Here is an 18,019-nt window from a genome sequence, read left to right on the forward strand (position 1 = left end):
TTGTAGCTCAGCCTACTTCTCACTGAATAGAGAAATCTGTGTTAGGATTTCACTACTTTGAAATTGTGGGTAGGTGGGGTTTTACATCACCAAACACTTCTCTATTCAGACCTCGAATCAGGTGTCATTTTACCAAGCATCCCCAACATGGTTAGATGGGTGCAGTTATACTATATGTGGAACCAACTCTCCATGGAAAAGCTGAGTTTCTTCCCTCAGTATACACAGCAAGCAAGAACTTCTCCTCCCCAACCTTGTCACAGCTCACTTGGAGAAAACACAGTTGAAGGAACAGGACTAGATGTTGGGTAAATGTAAAAAACTTCTGGTTAAAATAATGCCCGAACAAGGGTTCTGTGGTAAACATGAAAGGTTCTAGCCTTCTTCTTGATAGTTCATTGTTTAATAAGAGCTTAGCAATGTTGTGGGGTCTTTCTTTTGAGATATTCCTTCCTTAATTTTGTTTTATCACATTCTTCTTCCAAGGAGATCAGAGAAACAAATACACTACAGTTTTTCCTCTGCCTCAATGTCACCCCCACAACTGATTGTTATATAATGCCTAGATTAGTCACAAATCTTCACAGCTGAGAGGGGATTTGTACCCATGTCATGACCCACCTTCTCTAATGTTTCAACCCTACACCTGAGAGTAAGTTCCAATGAACTCTATGGACTTTACTTCTGAGTACACATGTATTGAATAGCATGATACTCTTCCTTGCTACACCACCGTGGATGCAATGCTATCAGTGAAGCCATGAAGCGGCAGAAGGCGAAAGGGGCACTTTTCTTCGATTTCAAGTTGTGCAGCATCTGGCAAGAGCAAACCTGCAGCAGACCTAATGCTAAAATTTATGACTTCTTCACATTAACAATTCAGTGTTATAAATCAAACTCTCCATGCTCTAATATCCTGTAGTAATACATCACAGCTTTCAAACAATAAGATCCTATTTGCATTCATTTGCAATTGTTTTTTTCACTGAATAAATCTTCTCACTCAGAAGTAAATTTAACACCCACGTGCATACATACGCACACAAACCGGCTGAATAGGTCAGTGGTTTAGGTATCTGTCTGTGGAGTCAGAACTTGGGAGTTTGATTTCCCACTGGGCCTCCTATGGGTGAGGAAAAAAACAGGGTTTGTCCCTGTGAGGCTCCCAAGATGGAGGCAATGATAGGAGTGCCGTCGCTCCCGAAGAGTACCCATCACACCCAGACATCTCCCCCACCATCCCCACCGCGACGGGAAGAGAAAGGTGTGGAGACCCCTGATTGGGGGAAGGAAAGCGTCGGATCCCTTACCCTGAACAAGGGGGTAGACACCCACGATTTGGAGGAGGTCATGAAGGAGTTAAAAATCACCCGGGAACCGGGACGAGTGCTGGCGGGAAACCGAGGGGTGGAGATTGAGGCGGAGGTAGGAGATATAAGGGAAAAGCCGAGGGATATACCGGGCGGTTGGGAATGGGTATGGATGGAGGACCCCTGGACCCATAAGTGGGAACAGGTCCGGGTTCCTCATGAAGAAGCCGAGAAGCGTTGGCAGTTGGGACTAAAACCCCGCCCTTCTTATTGGGGGGAAACGGAGGCTAAGGAGTGGAGGAGAAAGCTTCGTGAGGAGAGAGAAGCCGTTGCACGAGAGTTGGAGAGAAAGAAGCAATGGCATATCGCCGAGCTGAGGAAGCTGGGGGGTTACCCGGCCCCTGGGGTGCGGATGGAGGAGATGGGTCATCCTGGGATGGCTGGAGCGGAGATGAAGAGACATTACCGCTAATCTCTTTGGAAGAAGCTTTGGACCCTGGGCTGGGATCTGTGCCGCCTACAACAGGTCCCTGGAACCCAGAGACGACGAACCCATTTGTAAATAGTTTATGGACACCGTTGAAACCAAGCCATGTTTTGCAAGAATCCCTGAACCCCTTTGTAGGGGGAAATCTGGATGGTGTTAATGCAGGAATAAATACTGAACCCTTTGATCTACCTCCACCGTCTCGTCCATTTATTGGGGAACAAACAGCCCTTCCAAACGAACCCTCACAGTCCCATGTAGTCTTCCATATCCACCTTCCTTCTTCAGAAGCCCAAGCACCCTTTTGGCCTCAAAGTGGGCAAAGGTGACTCTTCAAAGTTCATGTAGTGAACCTCCTGGCTAAGCAGGGAACTGAACCCAAATTCACCACAAGAACCATCAGGAATTTACCTTACAGCTCTATGCATTTCACACTACTTGAGGAGCTGGCCCTCAGAAAATGCCAAGTCTTCCAGTTGTTTTACATTTCCTCTGGACCAAAGCAATTGAAATCTTTCACCTGAGTCTTATTGGTTATCTCAGTCAGAGCTGACCTACTGAATGGGATGGGACTTAGGTAAGCATCAACTCACTTTTCGTTTTAGTTGGCCTTGCCGACAGGATTCTGGTGTTAAGTCTCCCAAAATCTGTTTGTCTTTCATATTATATACAGAAGGAGATAGAGTGAGAAGGGGAGATCAGGATAAGATAAAGATACAATTCATATCTTGCCTTTCTCTCGATAATGAGACTCAAGGTGCCATATTGCAAAATCAGACATCTAGGGATACGCAATTTTTCACAGCCAAGGATGTTTCATGGTATGTTCAGGGTAAGGCTGGCAGAGCAATCTCACCAGTAAGAAAGGTGTGCATGGGAGTGAAATCAACACCACTACTATGGACAGTTACTTATTAAGAAGTTCTTCTGAACTCAAGAGGAAACTTTGGTTAGAAATTTGACATCTCCCACACCAAACTGTTCCTACTATTTGAATTTACAGTTTCTTTTTTAATGGAAATTTAAGTACAGTGGTGCCTCGCAAGACGATTGCTAGACAATTACTTTTTTTGAGCAATGTTATACTTCCCAAAACAATTGTTCCTATGGGCAATTTTTGCTGGATGAGGTTTAGGTTCTTGCCTCACAAGACAGTTTTTTCCCCAGCCCTGTTTTGCAAGACAGTTTCCCCCCATTGGAACATATTAATTACATAAGACCTACTTTTTTATCCCAAAAAAGTGGGGGAAGAAAGTGTATGCTGCTGGTTTTCCATGGTCTGTCTCCTGGAAAAACACCAACATACACTTTCTCCCCCACTTTTTGGGGATAAAAAAAGTAGGTCTTATGAAATTAATGTGTTCTAATTGGGGGGAAAAACCATCTTGCAAAGCATTGCCAAAGGGGCTATGGTTCCAAATATAAATGATAAAGAATAAGGAAAATAGCAAGGAACCAAGAAGTAAAGAGAATATAAAAAAACAGGGAAATCATAAATGTAATCCACCCATCAACATAAATTATACAAATAAATTCCCCACATTTAGGAGAATCACAGGGATTAGCAGTACACCCAAAAAGCAAAGGATAAACCTCTCCCTGGGAAAACCACTTTTATGACATAACATTTCCCAAGTAAGGTATGAGTTAAAATCGCCCTTGCCTCTCCTACCCCATTCTGTCCCCTAACCCCCCAAGTCATGGTGACCCCCTGGCTGCACCTCCCACTCAGTACAGGGCTGCACAGCCCCAGTCCTATCAGAGGCCAAGAGAGCTCCTCAGTGTTTCGGGGTGCCCTGTGGGACCCCCATCAGAGGCTAAGTGTTCCTCCCACAATCCACAAGTGCACAGGTATTAGCATAAAGTAGTTAGGTGTTCCGCCCACAATTAGCATAAAGTATTAGCGTATGTGCACTATAAGATTGTGGGAGGAAAACTTAGCCCCTGATGGGGTCCCGCAGGACACCCCAAAACACTGAGGAGCTCTCTTGGCCTCTGGTAGGACTGGGGCTGTGCAGCCCTGTACTGAGTGGGAGGTGCAGCCAGGGAGTCACCAAGGCCTGGGGGTGGGGGTTAGGGGACAGAATGGGGTAGGAGAGGCAAGGGCCATTCTAACTCATACCTTGCAAGGGAAATACCATGTCATAAAAGTGGTTTTCCCAGGGGAGGCTCATCCATTGTATTTTGGGTGTGTTGCTAATCCCTGTGATTTCCCCAAAATGCGGTGAACTCATCTGCATAATTTGTGTTAATGGGAGATTGTACTTGTGATTAACCCTGTTTTTTCTAAATTTCTTTTCATCTTTTTCTTCTCATCAGGGCCTATTGCAAAGGCAGCAAGTCCTGATGATGTTTTATATTCCTTTCTGTTTTTTGTTCTCTGTGGTAAAGGATCAGGGCACATGGAATTACCATTGGCAGGGGGCTGTTTTGATTTCTTTTATCCTCTTTCTTTATTGCTGGAGAGAGAAAAAGGGATAAGGCCATCTGAGACCCCTTGAATTTCCAAAGGCAGTGCAGGTGAGGGGATTGCTTTTCCCCAAGATGGTATGGGGAACTGTGTTTTGCAAGATGATGTCTTCTATGGATAATTTTTGCAAGACAGTGATTTTTCCCAATGGAATGCAATGCATTAAATAGATTTCAATGCATTCCAAAGGGGAACTGGATTTCACAAGATGATGTTTTCGCAAGACAGTGATTTCCAAGGAACGAATTAAAATTGTCTTGCGAGGCACCACTGTACATGTAAATATTATGAGATCCGAGTAGCCAATAAATGCACTGTGAATCAGACTGCCTGGTAGTCCTTAGGGAATTTAGATCTGGCATTCAGATCTTATGCATATGAAGGAAAGAACAAGGTCAGTTTTCAGCCACAGGCTCAAACAACCATTAAGGAGTATTCTCTTACATCCTCACTGTATCCCTACATCCCTAAGACAATTTCAACAATTTAAAGCCACTTAAACAGAAAATCCATACATATTACAAAGAATGCCACAGCCCTATTCAAGCCAATGTCTTTAAATGTCGAAAACGCCCAGTGTATGTTATAAACTAGATTTTCTCTCTCTTTCCTTTTGGGGCTACAGTGTCTTGGTTATATTCTCTCAAGCTTTTCTATTCCCCAAGGTGGCCAGCTAGCACTGACTCTCATCACCCAGCAGATTTCCCCATAAAATTCTCACACCTCTATAACTCTCAGTGTGACTGGTAGCTGTATAGATGGGAGCACTACCAGACCTGTCTCTTGGGAGCCCAGTAGTTGGTGGGTCCCTGGAAAATAACTCCACAGATTCCAGTGCGAAAGTCTGAACCACAACAGCTTTTATTGGCTTAAAAGAAATTGCACCCGCTGTCTGTTCTCTTGCCCAGCTCAGCCTAGGGGATTGAGTTTCAGACTTTAACCCCACCCCCCCACCCCCAGGTGCTGTATGTCCAAGTGGAGCCCCAGATGATTTCCTTGCCCCCCCCAGAAAGTCCTGAACCCCAAAAGTGCCTAGTTGTGCCAACTGCTTCTATTGTCTGCCCATCCAGTGTCCACCATGTGACCTCGCAGCACCTGACTTTATTTCTGACTATTCTGCATGGCCTGTAGCTCTGCTAGAAATCAGAAACTTGAGGGTGCTCTCCAAGGCATTCAGGGTGCCTCTAATACCATGGGGACTCATTCTGCCTGGGACAAAATAGTCCTGTCTTTGTTCCTGGATCCTATGTCTATAGGCTCTGAGGGGTCTACTCCAGCTCTCTATATTCATTCATTCATTTCAATTTTCTTATACCCTGTTTTCTCCCTCGCAGGACCAAAGATGGCTTATATATATATGCAGACACATACATGTGAAGTATCTAATAGAATACTTTTTGGTTTTGCAGTGCAGGTCAAAGAAAAACCCAAAGGTTCAGATTTGGAATCTGCACTGGGTCAGACTGGGTTTGAATGGACCCAAACTTAATTTTAGCTCAATCCATACCACCAAACCAGTCCCCAAATCAAATGTAGAGTAGCTTGCACAAACCTGACACTTACAGCCATAATGATGAGTCCTAAACACATCAGTAGGGATAAAAAAAACCATTATTCACTTGAAATTAATTCTAGGTAAATATGTTCAGAAAGCTAGTGTGGTATAGTGGATAGAGTGTCAGATAAGGACTTAGAAGACTTGGGTTTGAACTTCTGTTTGAACATGGAAATTAATGGGGAGGGGAGAGTGGCACAGGTAAAACCAGTCCTTAAACATTTAGTGTACCTTGAAAACAGCATTAGGGTTTTTGCTGTAATTTGGATGTGACTTGGCAGCACACAATAACAAAATACGCTTAAAATGGCATTCACACAATAACAAGGATGAAACCAACACTTTCTACAGCCTTTAAATTCAAATAAAGAATAAGGGTTTCCTTAAACATTTTGTTACTCTCATTTCATCTACAGTTCATTCCTTTTCAGTCGGCATTAATGCCAAGGTAGGAGATTCCCCCCCTGTTCTACACCAAAGACAAAACATTTATTTTTTAGCTTTGTGGTGGAACCTGATGAAAGGGCGTGGGTGGGCGTGGGTGTGTATCCTGGTGACTTCCTGTAGGAAGAGGACGGGGTGCTGGAGAAGAGTTCCAACAGGCCTAAAACACAACAAGTAAGGGGATGGCGGCCATCATTTTAGACAGAAATGGATCTTCAGAGGCCATAGAGAGGGAGAGGGAAAGGTCCCAGACAGGGAAATGATGAAAACAAGGGCACAACCAGAGCATGAGGGCAGGGCCTAAAAGCGCTTTAAATGCCAAGGATTAGCAACTTGTGCTGAATACGTCAAGGATTATTTGGGAATGGCCTTTTTAATACCTTTAAGAGCAATTTTAGCAACCATTATAGGCCTTTGGAGGCTCTACTCAGTATGTTGGAAACTGAAAGATTCAGCCTGAGTGCTGCATCCCAGTTACTACTATAATTATTCATCCTGAGGGGGAGAAGTATCCTGAGTTAAAATTGGGCTTTAAAAGAAATTGTGGTTCAGGTCAGCTAGCAATTCAGCAACTGAAGCTAAAGCAAAAACCGCAAGAGAGCTTTTCCCCCTTCCTTTCCTAAACAGCACCAGAGAAGCACGTTATGGCCATGCATTGCTTCCATCTCAAAATGCCTGTTATGTGTGAAGCGTAAATTTTAAATTCATTGTGACAGTAATGACAGAAGGAGAAGGTAGTAATGGTTCTGGACTGATTCATGAGGAATAATAATAATGAAAAAGTGGTCTTCCACACATTTCAGATGAGCTGCTTTCTGAACAAGATGGTTCCTAAGTTCAGAAAAGTGGCCTTACTCGCTATCTATGAGTAAATATAGTTAAAACGCCTTGAGGCTTTTTAATCTGTATTCATTTTTGAAATATTTACACTTACGTGTAATAAACTCTAGAAAATCCCTATGCTACTGGATGTTTTTAAAAAAGATATAATAAATATTCGTATACCCAGACGGAAAGGAACAGACCCAGCAGCGAAGGGAGCGCAGTCTTACATGTAAGTAATGTACACACAAGCACTGTGCTAAAAAGCTGTCCCAGGAGCATTTCAACCATTTTCATTCAATCTCATACAAAAGAAATTCCTTTTGAAAAGAAACTCGGATTCTAAAGAAACTGCCAAAGCTGTGGTTCAGGATTCCTGGGCCTACCCTTTCCACAAATGAGAAAGGCTGAGCCCGAATTTCATAGGATACTTTTTTGTGAGAAACATCCCGAGAGTCTCGTAACGTGTCTTGATTTCAGTAAAGCAGTTCCCAAGACACCTCTGCCGACAAGAAAGCAAAATGTGAGGTGCATGACACTGCAATTAAATAAATACACAGGTGGTTGAACAATCATATTCATACAGTTTTAATTAATGTTTCGGCTGCAAGATCTTCTAAAGGAAGGTCCTGAGTAGGACTGAATCCTGTTCTATGCCTTGTGGTGTTAAACACTCTGATGACCTGGCAGAAGCGTAGTACATCGCTTGCTTATCAAAGGTGCAGATACCGGGAAGTTAAGAGGAACAGTCTACACCAAAGAATACAGGGTCAAAATGCCAAGGAATCTAGAGAGGTTGGAAGACGCAACCCAAGCCTTGTAAGGGCTCAGGCTCAGACTAACAAGAGACGATTAAGCACAAAGAAATGTAAACTCTCCAGATCAAAGACACAAAATATAGGAAGGGAAAAACATGTCACAACACTACACGTGAAAGGGACTTAGGTATTGTAGTGGATCACAGGCTGAGTCTATGTGATGCAGCAGCAATGTCTGAGTGTTAATTCAGTTTTGGACACAGTGTCCAAATCACAGAGAGGCAACAGTTTGCTCCATTCTTCATTAGAGACTATTTAAAAAACTGGAACACATCCGGAGAAGAACTACACAAGTGAAATCCAAATCCTATGAGGAACAGCAGAAAAAAAGCAGAGCATATTTACTCTGGGGAAGATGTAATTAAAAGGAGATATTATCCTGTTAATGAGATATGATCTACCAAAAGGAAAGAAAGCGATCTGTCTGCTCATTCACTCACGTTTCCTCTTGACCTCTCTCCCTTTTCAAAACTCATCACAGAGAGAATCAGTAGAGACAAGCCTTTACAGTTTCTTTAACTGCAGCGGTGGCTGCTTGCTATCCATGCTCCCCATTCCCCAAAAAAGATGAAAACTGAGGCTGGAGGAGGGGGGCCAGACCTAAACATTCACGTGCATGCCAACCAGTCAGATTACTGTGAAAATAACAGATACACAAGGAAACTGAAATGGCCCTAGCAAATCCTTCAAAACAGAAGGATGTGTGCCATGTGGCAACCATGCTTCTTTCCTTTCCTTTTTAATTAATAATTTTAAAAACAGATTTTCAATTACATATGGCACCAAATTAATTTGCATTTTCCAGAGACATTAATTGGACAGGAAAGATTGCTTAAATATAGCTTAAAAAGTGCACCCCCACAGATGCAGCATCCTTGGGATCTGTCCCCTCGAAAAACGCAGATGGTATGCAAGCTTAGTGAGAGCCGCAAGACGTGGAGTCGTTCATAACCAAACTTCCCTGGCGACAATGGATGCATCCTTCCAAGCCTCTGTGATGAGAATGTGTGCTGTCACCCATAAGTAATTGATCTATGGTTTTTAAAAGACATTTAAACCAGCCCCTCTAAAAATAGATGGCAAGCATAAAGCTGGGTCTACATAAAGTCTGTCACCAGTAATAATGGCAGTCTCTGCAACAACAGAGGACCAAAAAGAAGGTATAAGGGCCAAGGCCATCAGAGATGCCAGCTACGTCCCTATAGTTCTCCAGCCCCTCCAACAAAACGTATGACCTGTCTTTTGAATATACGCTATATGCTGGTTTTATGGGCCACCAGTTTTCTCATGCTACCTTGTTAACTGAATGCTAACAGCTAAGTTCACACCATTTTTAGTTTAATCACTGTTTAGGGATTCTACTGCTGTGTGCTTTCCCTTTCCTCTTGTTTTGGATCACTGGATGTCCGATGTGAAAACTGAATATGAACCAGAACTCATGACAATGATAAAGAGAAGTTTGAAAGATACTATTATGTCAGTTCAACTGAAGTGGCATGATATTCACCCTTTACATTCATAAAATTATGAGCATAAAAGGAATGCCATTAGTCAGTGTCACAACTAAACTGGGATGTGCTGTGCTTTGTTTTCTTTTAACAAATACACCAACTAAGTAAACAATATGCACAATCTAAAAATATTTCAGCCTTCTTTCGGCATACAGAAGTGCTTAAGTGCATCTGTCAGGGATGCTGGCAAGTCCTTGGATCTGAGTCCTGAGTTCCAAGCCCCAAGTCCGATTCCCTATTAAAAACAAGCTTTTTCCCCAGAAAAAAGGGAGGGGTGGGTGGGTTCTGAAGTCAGTCTTGAGTCATGGGGCGGGGCGGGGCGGGGCGGGGAGAAACCCTGTGTCAAAACTGAGCCGGTGTGACTCAAGTCTGACTTGACCACGAGTCCTGTGACTTGAGTTCCCATCCCTGGGTATGCCATAAAGTTGCCCCACCTACCTTTTCTAGATCGATCAGGTCGCTGTTTCATCTTTGGGTACAACAATGGACTGGGTGATATTCAATAAACTGAACCCCAAGGCTGACAAGGCAGAGGTACCGTAGTTGGGCAGAGTCTCTGAGCAGGCTGATGACATTCAACCAGCTAGCTCATCATGATAAAAAAAAATAAGTGTCTCCAAACACAACTTATCAATTTCTAATGTCCTATATGGCTTAGAACCCAAATATATGTTTCACTACCTTCTTCCGCATAAATCTACCTGCCAGTGAAACTGCCATATAAGGTCCTTTGGGTCAGTTTTTCACTACTATATTTCTGCATTGGGTTGTGATTTTTTTTTTCTGGCTTGCATGAAAATCAGTATGCATTTTTCTCCACATTGTTGAAGGCATTGTTTCAAATGTATATACATAGTTTTTGCAATCTTTATTTAAAGCTTCAGAAAAGTAAGGATTTAAAGGACGAAGTGTGTTCTAATTCATGTTTATATTCAGAAAGGGTGAAGTTGATAAACTCAAACTGAAAGGTGAACCAAACACATTTCTCACGCTTCCCTGTGTTGCATATATTTGAAGTATGTCATCTGGAATATATTATGTGGTGATGTTCTCATCCTCTATAGATACAGGAATGAGAAGAGGTTTGCAGAAAACTCCAGAAGTTTAGAAATTAATTTCAGTTCTGTATCAGAAACTTCACTGGATAGGATCTGCTGTATATATCAAACTAATGTTATGAACCATAACAAAATGATGGTGCTGAAATGAAGATAGTGGCTTAATCTAAAGGAAGCATAACAGGAGGGAAGCATGGTAGACTCACCTCTCTGTCCCATAACTTTGTTCCTAGGAAAAGCTATGGGTCTGAAGAGAGCTTCCTCTACGCATGGAGGGTCTCTATGCAAGCCAGAAAACTGTACTTCCACCACTCTAGATTATATGGGGAGTCTCTGCCTTTACATGCAAGTCTCCTTCCAACTTGCTGCTGCTTGTTGCTTTTCATAAGAGCAAAGCAAAGCACACTACCCTCCTCTCATCTTACCCAACCATTACAGTATTTAGACTGCCTAAGAATTCACATTTTAATATTATTTTAATTGCATTCCTCTATCAAGTGCTAAGCACATTATGTTTTTGTTTGGTTTTGTTTTGTTTGCTTTTTGTGTGCAAAGAACTGTTTCTAAACACACAGGAGGTATGAAAGCCAGTTGACTATTGAGTGCCAGTTCCCATATTGACTCTGGAGATGAGGCCCACATTTAAATAAGAATCTGGGAAGCCTGACTTCCTCAAATATCTTACACTCTGTGTAAGTTAGTGGACAAATACTTGAAGTGCCAGTTCACCAGACAAGAATGTGGCAAAATATTTTGATACATGAAATGAGGGCCAGAACCAAACTGAAAAAATATGCAGTCTAATTCTCAGCAGCCATGAAATTAAAAGACAGCTGCTTCTTGGGAGGAAAGCGATGACAAACCTAGACAGCATCTTAAAAAGCAGAAACATCACCTTGCTGACAAAGGTCCGCATAGTCAAAGCTATGGTTTTTCCAGTAGCGATGTATGGAAGTGAGAGCTGGACCATAAAGAAAGCTGACCACTGAAGAATTGATGGTTTTGAACTGTGGTGTTGGAGGAGACTCTTGAGAGTCCCCTGGACTGCAAGGAGAACAAACCTATTCATTCTGAAGGAAATCAACCCTGAGTGCTCACTGGAAGGACAGATACTAAAGCTGAGACTTCAATACTTTGGCCATCTCATGAGAAGAGAAGACTCCCTGGAAAAGACCCTGATGTTGGGAAAGTGTGAAGGCAAGAGGAGAAGGGGACGACAGAGGACGAGATGGTTGGACAGTGTCATTGAAGAGACCAACATGAATTTGACCCAACTCTGGGAGGCAGTGGAAGATAGGAGGGCCTGGCGTGCTCTTGTCCATGGGGTCATGAAGAGTCAGACACGACTAAATGACTAAACAACAAATTCTTAGCTAATAGCAGTTTGCTGCTGTGATTTACAATAAACGATGTTTTTCTGGCATATGTAAGTAATATGGTTCTGGTCAATGTGTTGTAAACAAAAACACTTTTAAAATTTTGATATCTGTTTACTAAATTTGGGAACAGAAAAGAAACTTTCTTGTTTGGTTATTTTTATTTTGAAACTGAATACTAGATTATGGCAATAAGCAAGCCGGCAAAGAGACAAACAATCCCTCTGTCCGAAAGTGAATGCTTCTGTCAAGCTGGAGGATGAAATATTAATGGTCTCAGCAATGATCCTGCTGAAAATCTGCAAACCAACTTTACTAACCCTAAAGGCACACTCCCGGGTCGCTAAAGCCTCTCCTGCCCTCTTCCCACTGCTCCCTCAATCTATAAGTAAAGCACAGCTTTACATGTGTCTCTCTCTTAATGGAACAGTGGGTGTGAGATTGCAGCCTGTTATTTCCAGTCTCAGAACAGCAGTGGGGGGCTATCGTGACTGGAAAAGGGTAGAGCAGTTGAATCCATGTGAACTGAGTAGGCAAAGTAGTAAATTGTATGGCTGCAGGCGTACAAAGGAGCCTCCGCCCCAGGATCAGCACTGAATACTGTTTACCTGCAATTTTAGGATTGTATCCAGCCTTGATAATTAATTGCTGCAAAACAGGAAAAAAAAACCTCTGCTTCCTTTCACTGCTTTTTAAAAATTGCACCTATACACTCATGGTTTATTCATTGCCAGATGCACTCGAAACATGTGTTGCACTTTCCACCGCACTTAGTTCCACAGAGCATACTTTCAATTTTAACATTTTATGAGGAACAACATACTTCCAGAGAATGGAACCTTTTGTCCTTCAAATGTTTGGGCTGGCAACTCCCATAATTCCTTACTATGGCCATGTCGGGTGGGGCTTCTGGCATTCAAAGTCCAAAATGTTCAGCAGGCCAAAGGTTCCCTATCCCTATGTTACTTCATTTATTGTTTGTGATGCAAACTTTTCAAGAGGCAACTCCCAAATCTCTTTGTTTTGCTTGCTCTTCACTTTAGAGGCCATGGGTCAGTGGAATGGGTCCTGATTCCCATCTCTCCGTAGACGGCAGCTAGCTTTAATGGCAGTTGTGAGATGACAGCTGGGTTACTCAGTTGGGTTGGCACATATATGGTTCAAATGTTTGTACCCATTCCAAATCACTGGCTTACCCCCTCTTTTTTTTACAGTAGCCATTGAATCTACCAGTTGTTCCCTAAAGTTAAGCAAGGGGCTGGATCTGGGCTGCAGCTTATTGAAGAGAAACAGAACCAAAGCTGAATGCTCCAGAAATACATGCTACTTACTCTGTTCTTGCCAGGAGATGCCAGGGCCAGGATTCTGTCCATAGAGTCCTGAAGGCTTCCCTAGTAAGTTGGGATTTTGCCTGAACAGAATTTTCAGGCTAAGTCGCCTGCTTGATGGCACTACTTTGGCTGCTCACAGTTACCGGTATCTTTTATTACCATATCATGATAATAATTTAAGTGCTTGAGTTTGAATAAAAATTAACAAATCCCTTTCACTTAATTCCATTCTCCACCCATGACACTCCTACTAGACTAGACCTTCCATGGCAAATACTCTCCCTCAGAATCTCAAAGTGTATCCTCTACTCCATTTATACTTCTAGCAATGCATGGTTAGATTCGACACAGGTAAGCAAAGGGAGGGAGATACCAACTCAATCTGTTGCAATTACGTGCCCTATCTTTTCCCCACTACCAGCCATCAACACATCTTCCAGGATCACACCCTGGGCACATGAACTATAATGAACTGCTGCCTCACAAACAGACCTGTATTGCAACTTTATACACAAAAAGAGGTATTCTTCCAGCCATCGCTTTTTATGGGGGAAGGAGGGTAATTTTTTACCCAGCAATTCAGCCAAAATGTTTCCCACGGTGACTTGTATAAAAACAGAAACTTAAAAGGCAGCAAAAGCCAAACAAACTCAGGTTCTGAGAATGATTAGATGGAATGGAAATAACTGAAGCAGAGGTGCAGCCAAAAGAGGTAAGTCAGTGGAATGGGTCCTGATTCCCATCTCTCCATAGATGCCAGCTAGCTTTAATGGTAGTTGTGAGATGGCAGTTGGGTTACTCAGTCACTTCAGTCGCTTTTGCAACTGGGAGAGGAAGAGAAGGGGAGCACGTTCATTGGCAGAACACACTCAGTTGCTCCCTCTACTTTGGTTTCTCAGAAACATCCATTTTTAAACCCAGTTCACAGATTACTGGCAGACATGGGTGCTATCAGGCAATAAAAGGTTAACAAAAGCTTACTAAATAGCAACAACTGCCACTTAGAGGTGGAGGTAGCATTGCTTCCCAGCAAGTTAGGTAAACAAAGATGAGAATACATAAATAGTCAGTGATTTCTCACATTCTCACCAGACGAATCAGTGAGAAGATGAAGCAGCTGCAAGAGTATCTTACCAAGGCCAAAAGCAGCTCCAGAGAATAAGCAATGGATTTTACTTAAGACATTTAACTTTACTCTGGCAATTTGGATGAGAATATGATGTACTGGTTTTATATGTGTCTAAACATCCCTAGACCTAAATAATATTTTCAATACTTTAAGAAATCTGTTTTCTGTATTTTGCTGTTTTAATGTGCCTTATTATTAGGCTTTAAGCTATAATATTTTTAGAATGCACTTGAAACATTCCCATTGTTCTTTTTACTCTCAAGAGTCTTTACTTTTTAAAGATATTATGCTCCTATAATTTTAGGTTTTGCCTGTGACTTCTCAAAAGTTACATGTTACAGTACTCAGCTGTGTATAAATAAAACTTATAAAAATACAAGCTTTAGAAGTTGCCTGAAATTATTGCGACAGAGAAAATACTTATACTGAGATACCCAAATGAAGTTTGAAATGCTTGTCAACGATGGTCTGATTTCATTTCAGTATTAACTTTTTACTGGAAAAATGCCAGCTATGATGAACCTAGAAAACTTTTGTCAGCTATAAAAGTACAGGCTTCTGTGATTTGCCCTGTCGGTCTGCCTTTAGGTTGGCTTGTAAGGGAGATCACACTGGGCACCTCCAAGTGAGGTCTGACAGGACTATGAGCCATACCAACCAGGGGACTCCAGGAGTGAGGGCAGCTCAAGACCAGAGCAGGGGGCCACTCCCAGGAGGAAAGGATGATACTGCCATGGTGTAAGAGTGCAGTCATGATGAGACCTGCTATCTATGAAGATACACAGCACGGTCTGCCTCTCAGGCAACGGGGCAGGGGGAACAATCTACATGGCTTGTCGGGACACAAAAGGTTTTAAAAAAGAAGCATTAACAGGTTGGTACAGGGACGTGGTGGCGCTGCGGGCTAAACCGCAGAAGCCTGTGCTGCAGGGTCAGAAGACCAAGCAGTCATAAGATCGAATCCACGCAATGGAGTGAGCGCCCGTCGCTTGTCCCAGCTCCCGCCAACCTAGCGGTTCGAAAACATGCAAATGCGAGTAGATAAATAGGGACCACCTCGGTGGGAAGGTAATGGCGTTCCGTGTCTAAGTCACACTGGCCATGTGACCACGGAAGATTGTTTTCGGACAAACGCTGGCTCTATGGCTTGGAAACGGGGATGAGCACCACCCCCTAGAGTCGAACACGACTGGACAAAAATTGTCAAGGGGAACCTTTACCTTTACCTTTAGATATTGGCCACAGCTGTTGGATTGTGTAGCACTACACTGATTGGTTGAGACACACTATCTTTAGCCTTGCTTTTTTGGGACTTCAAATTGTTCACATGAGAACGAATTTCTTGGATCACAATTAGGAAGTAAGACTTTCTAGTAGGAAGTAATTTCCCGGGTTAGAATAATTAGAACTGAAAAGTCTAGAAAAATAAGGAAAAATTAAGAAATGGCACACAATGGCTCCACACTTTAAAGCTTGCCTCTATAGTACATCAGCCCATTTCTAGTAGGAACTCTTTTCCTGGCTTAGAATTAAGACTTCCCAGTGGAAGGTCATTTTCTGGATTACAACCATTAGAATTCAGATGGGAAAAAATAAGGAGTGAAACACATGTTCTGACACATGAATTTTAGCCTTGTCTCTTTGGTAGACCTATTCATTCACAATGGGAGATCATTTCCTTGAATAAAGTCATGAGAATTCAAAGGGGGAGGGGGAATAAGAAAAAACAAAGAGGTGGGGCAAAGACTGGAAAAGTTGGTTGCTTCAACTCTTACCAGTTTGTAGCATTTTTGAGGAAGGTGTGAGTGACTGTTTGAAACTCTTCAACCGAAGCACTCCTATTAAGGGTGGTGATTTACTAAATATGTGCTGCAGGTCCCATTTCTGTTCTTAATATGAAAGCCGAAATCCATTAAACTGTCTTGCACATCTTTATTTAAGGTCATTGTCAACCTTACATCATTTTCATAATAAACTACAGGAACTTGAAAGATAATAGCAGATGATTATGCATGCATTAAAAAAACCCACAAAGTTCATGGAAAGTTTTCTGTAGTCTACGCTGCACTTAATTTGTATAAGGAATGCGTAAATTAAAATTTCAAATGCTTATGCAGGTTTCATTTTGTTAACATGCATCAGTCATTTGTTGTTGCTTGACAATTCTCTCTGTTGCATCCCAGTCAGGATTATTTTAGACCAGATTGATTGTGTATTTTAATTCAGTCTCTAGAACATTTTGATCAATGAGACTAGGGTCCGTTGATCAATGGGACTTAAATTGTTTCCAAAGTTTATAGTGAACAAAAAAGAAACTATATAGTAGGCATGTGTCATTATTGTTGAAAGCCTCTCTTGGTTCATTTGATACTGAAACTAAAATGCAAGCACAATTCAATAAAGATCCGTGAGATGCAAATAAACTGCAAGATCTACATACGTAGGAAGACTGAAATTAGCTGCTTCATTGTCTTCTTGTTCTATATACCGTCTCATAGCACTAGAGCACTCCTTGCTTGGTTTACCAATAATTATGAAAAAAAGCATGTCCCCAAGAGAGCTTGGTACTCATTTTACTGAACCTGGAAGGGTGGAATGCTGAGTCAACTCTGAGCTTGATACCTGAATTGGCCAAGATAAAACTCAAATTGTGAACAGAGGCTTGACTGCACCGCTGGGGTCAATGTGTGTCCATAGCTGTTTTTTTTTTTTTTTGATTATAAATATAAAATTCAAAAATCGGATGGTCTGCCTGCTTTATTACTGTGATGTCTAGCAAGTGCAGAAGGCCAGGATATTCTCTTGAAAGAGGATTTAACTCTATTAAAGTGAGAAATGTTTTGGAAGCTGTCCACCCAACTGAGTTAAGGTTTGTTTTTTACTTTGAGTTGGGAACTGTTAGTGCATATGACCAAACTGGACAACACAATTAGCAGATCACTGGAAGTAGGGTTCTCTTAAGAGGTGAAATATTGTCAGTTTATTTTAACATAAGCTTGCCTTGGTTTGCATCTTGCAATTTAGCTTGCTCTTGTTTTGTAACTGACTATCAAGTATCAAACATAGGCTTCATTTGCATGTCTGATTTGGCAGGTGTTTGCTTTGGCGGGTTTGTGTACCTGGTGAGGAAGCTTTGTAAGAGAGGGAAACGCAGATTTTCTTACAAAAGGAGGTTCTAAATCTATTTGGCTCAGGCCACCAGGAGACTACATTACACTATGTTGCCTTTTTTGTCACCTTTGCTTGTGTGAGGGTTCCAGTCACACCTGGGTATCAGAGCCTCCAGCATGCAACATGGGTCATATCTTGTAATATGTGATCTCTAGCAGAAACCCTTTCAAAATACCTCAAAGTATCACCGCTGTATACATTACTGAAACAGTGATGTCTACATTGGCTCGGGCATGTCGTGAGAATGGCTGATGGTCAGATTCCCAAAGATGTCTTCCCAAAGATTCCCAAAGGGTGTCCCCCTCTCCCAGCTGTGTGCTCCTGGGTACTCAGTCCAGCACCAGTGTCGCTCAGAGGGTCGGGGAGGGGGAGTTGCTATAGTCTATAGGAGTTCTATCTCCTTGACCAGGCTTCCTATCCCTTTGAGAGGGGGTCTTGAGGGCCTGTATTGTGTGTTGGGCTCACGAGACAGATTAGGGATTCTGTTGGTGTACCGCCCACCCTGCTGCGTACCAACAGTCTCCCTACCTGAGCTGA

The 18,019-nt window shown here is 42.3% G+C and overlaps 1 protein-coding gene and 2 non-coding genes across 28 annotated transcripts in view; 1 reads left to right on the forward strand and 2 right to left on the reverse strand.

The window, feature by feature from the left end:
• The window catches only part of ADGRL3 (adhesion G protein-coupled receptor L3), a 662,256-nt gene that overhangs the window by 434,959 nt on the left and 209,278 nt on the right, over positions 1 to 18,019 (reverse strand). The gene's annotated exons all lie outside the window — the stretch shown is intronic.
• On the reverse strand, positions 3,279 to 3,445 carry LOC144587668 (U1 spliceosomal RNA). The gene has a single exon (XR_013542831.1). It is a non-coding gene; the product is annotated as a U1 spliceosomal RNA (small nuclear RNA).
• Positions 3,912 to 4,077, forward strand: LOC140705162 (U1 spliceosomal RNA). Its single transcript, XR_012084656.2, has one exon. It is a non-coding gene; the product is annotated as a U1 spliceosomal RNA (small nuclear RNA).

This window comes from Pogona vitticeps, chromosome 2, assembly GCF_051106095.1.
Source record: "Pogona vitticeps strain Pit_001003342236 chromosome 2, PviZW2.1, whole genome shotgun sequence".
NCBI classification, from domain to species: domain Eukaryota; kingdom Metazoa; phylum Chordata; class Lepidosauria; order Squamata; family Agamidae; genus Pogona; species Pogona vitticeps.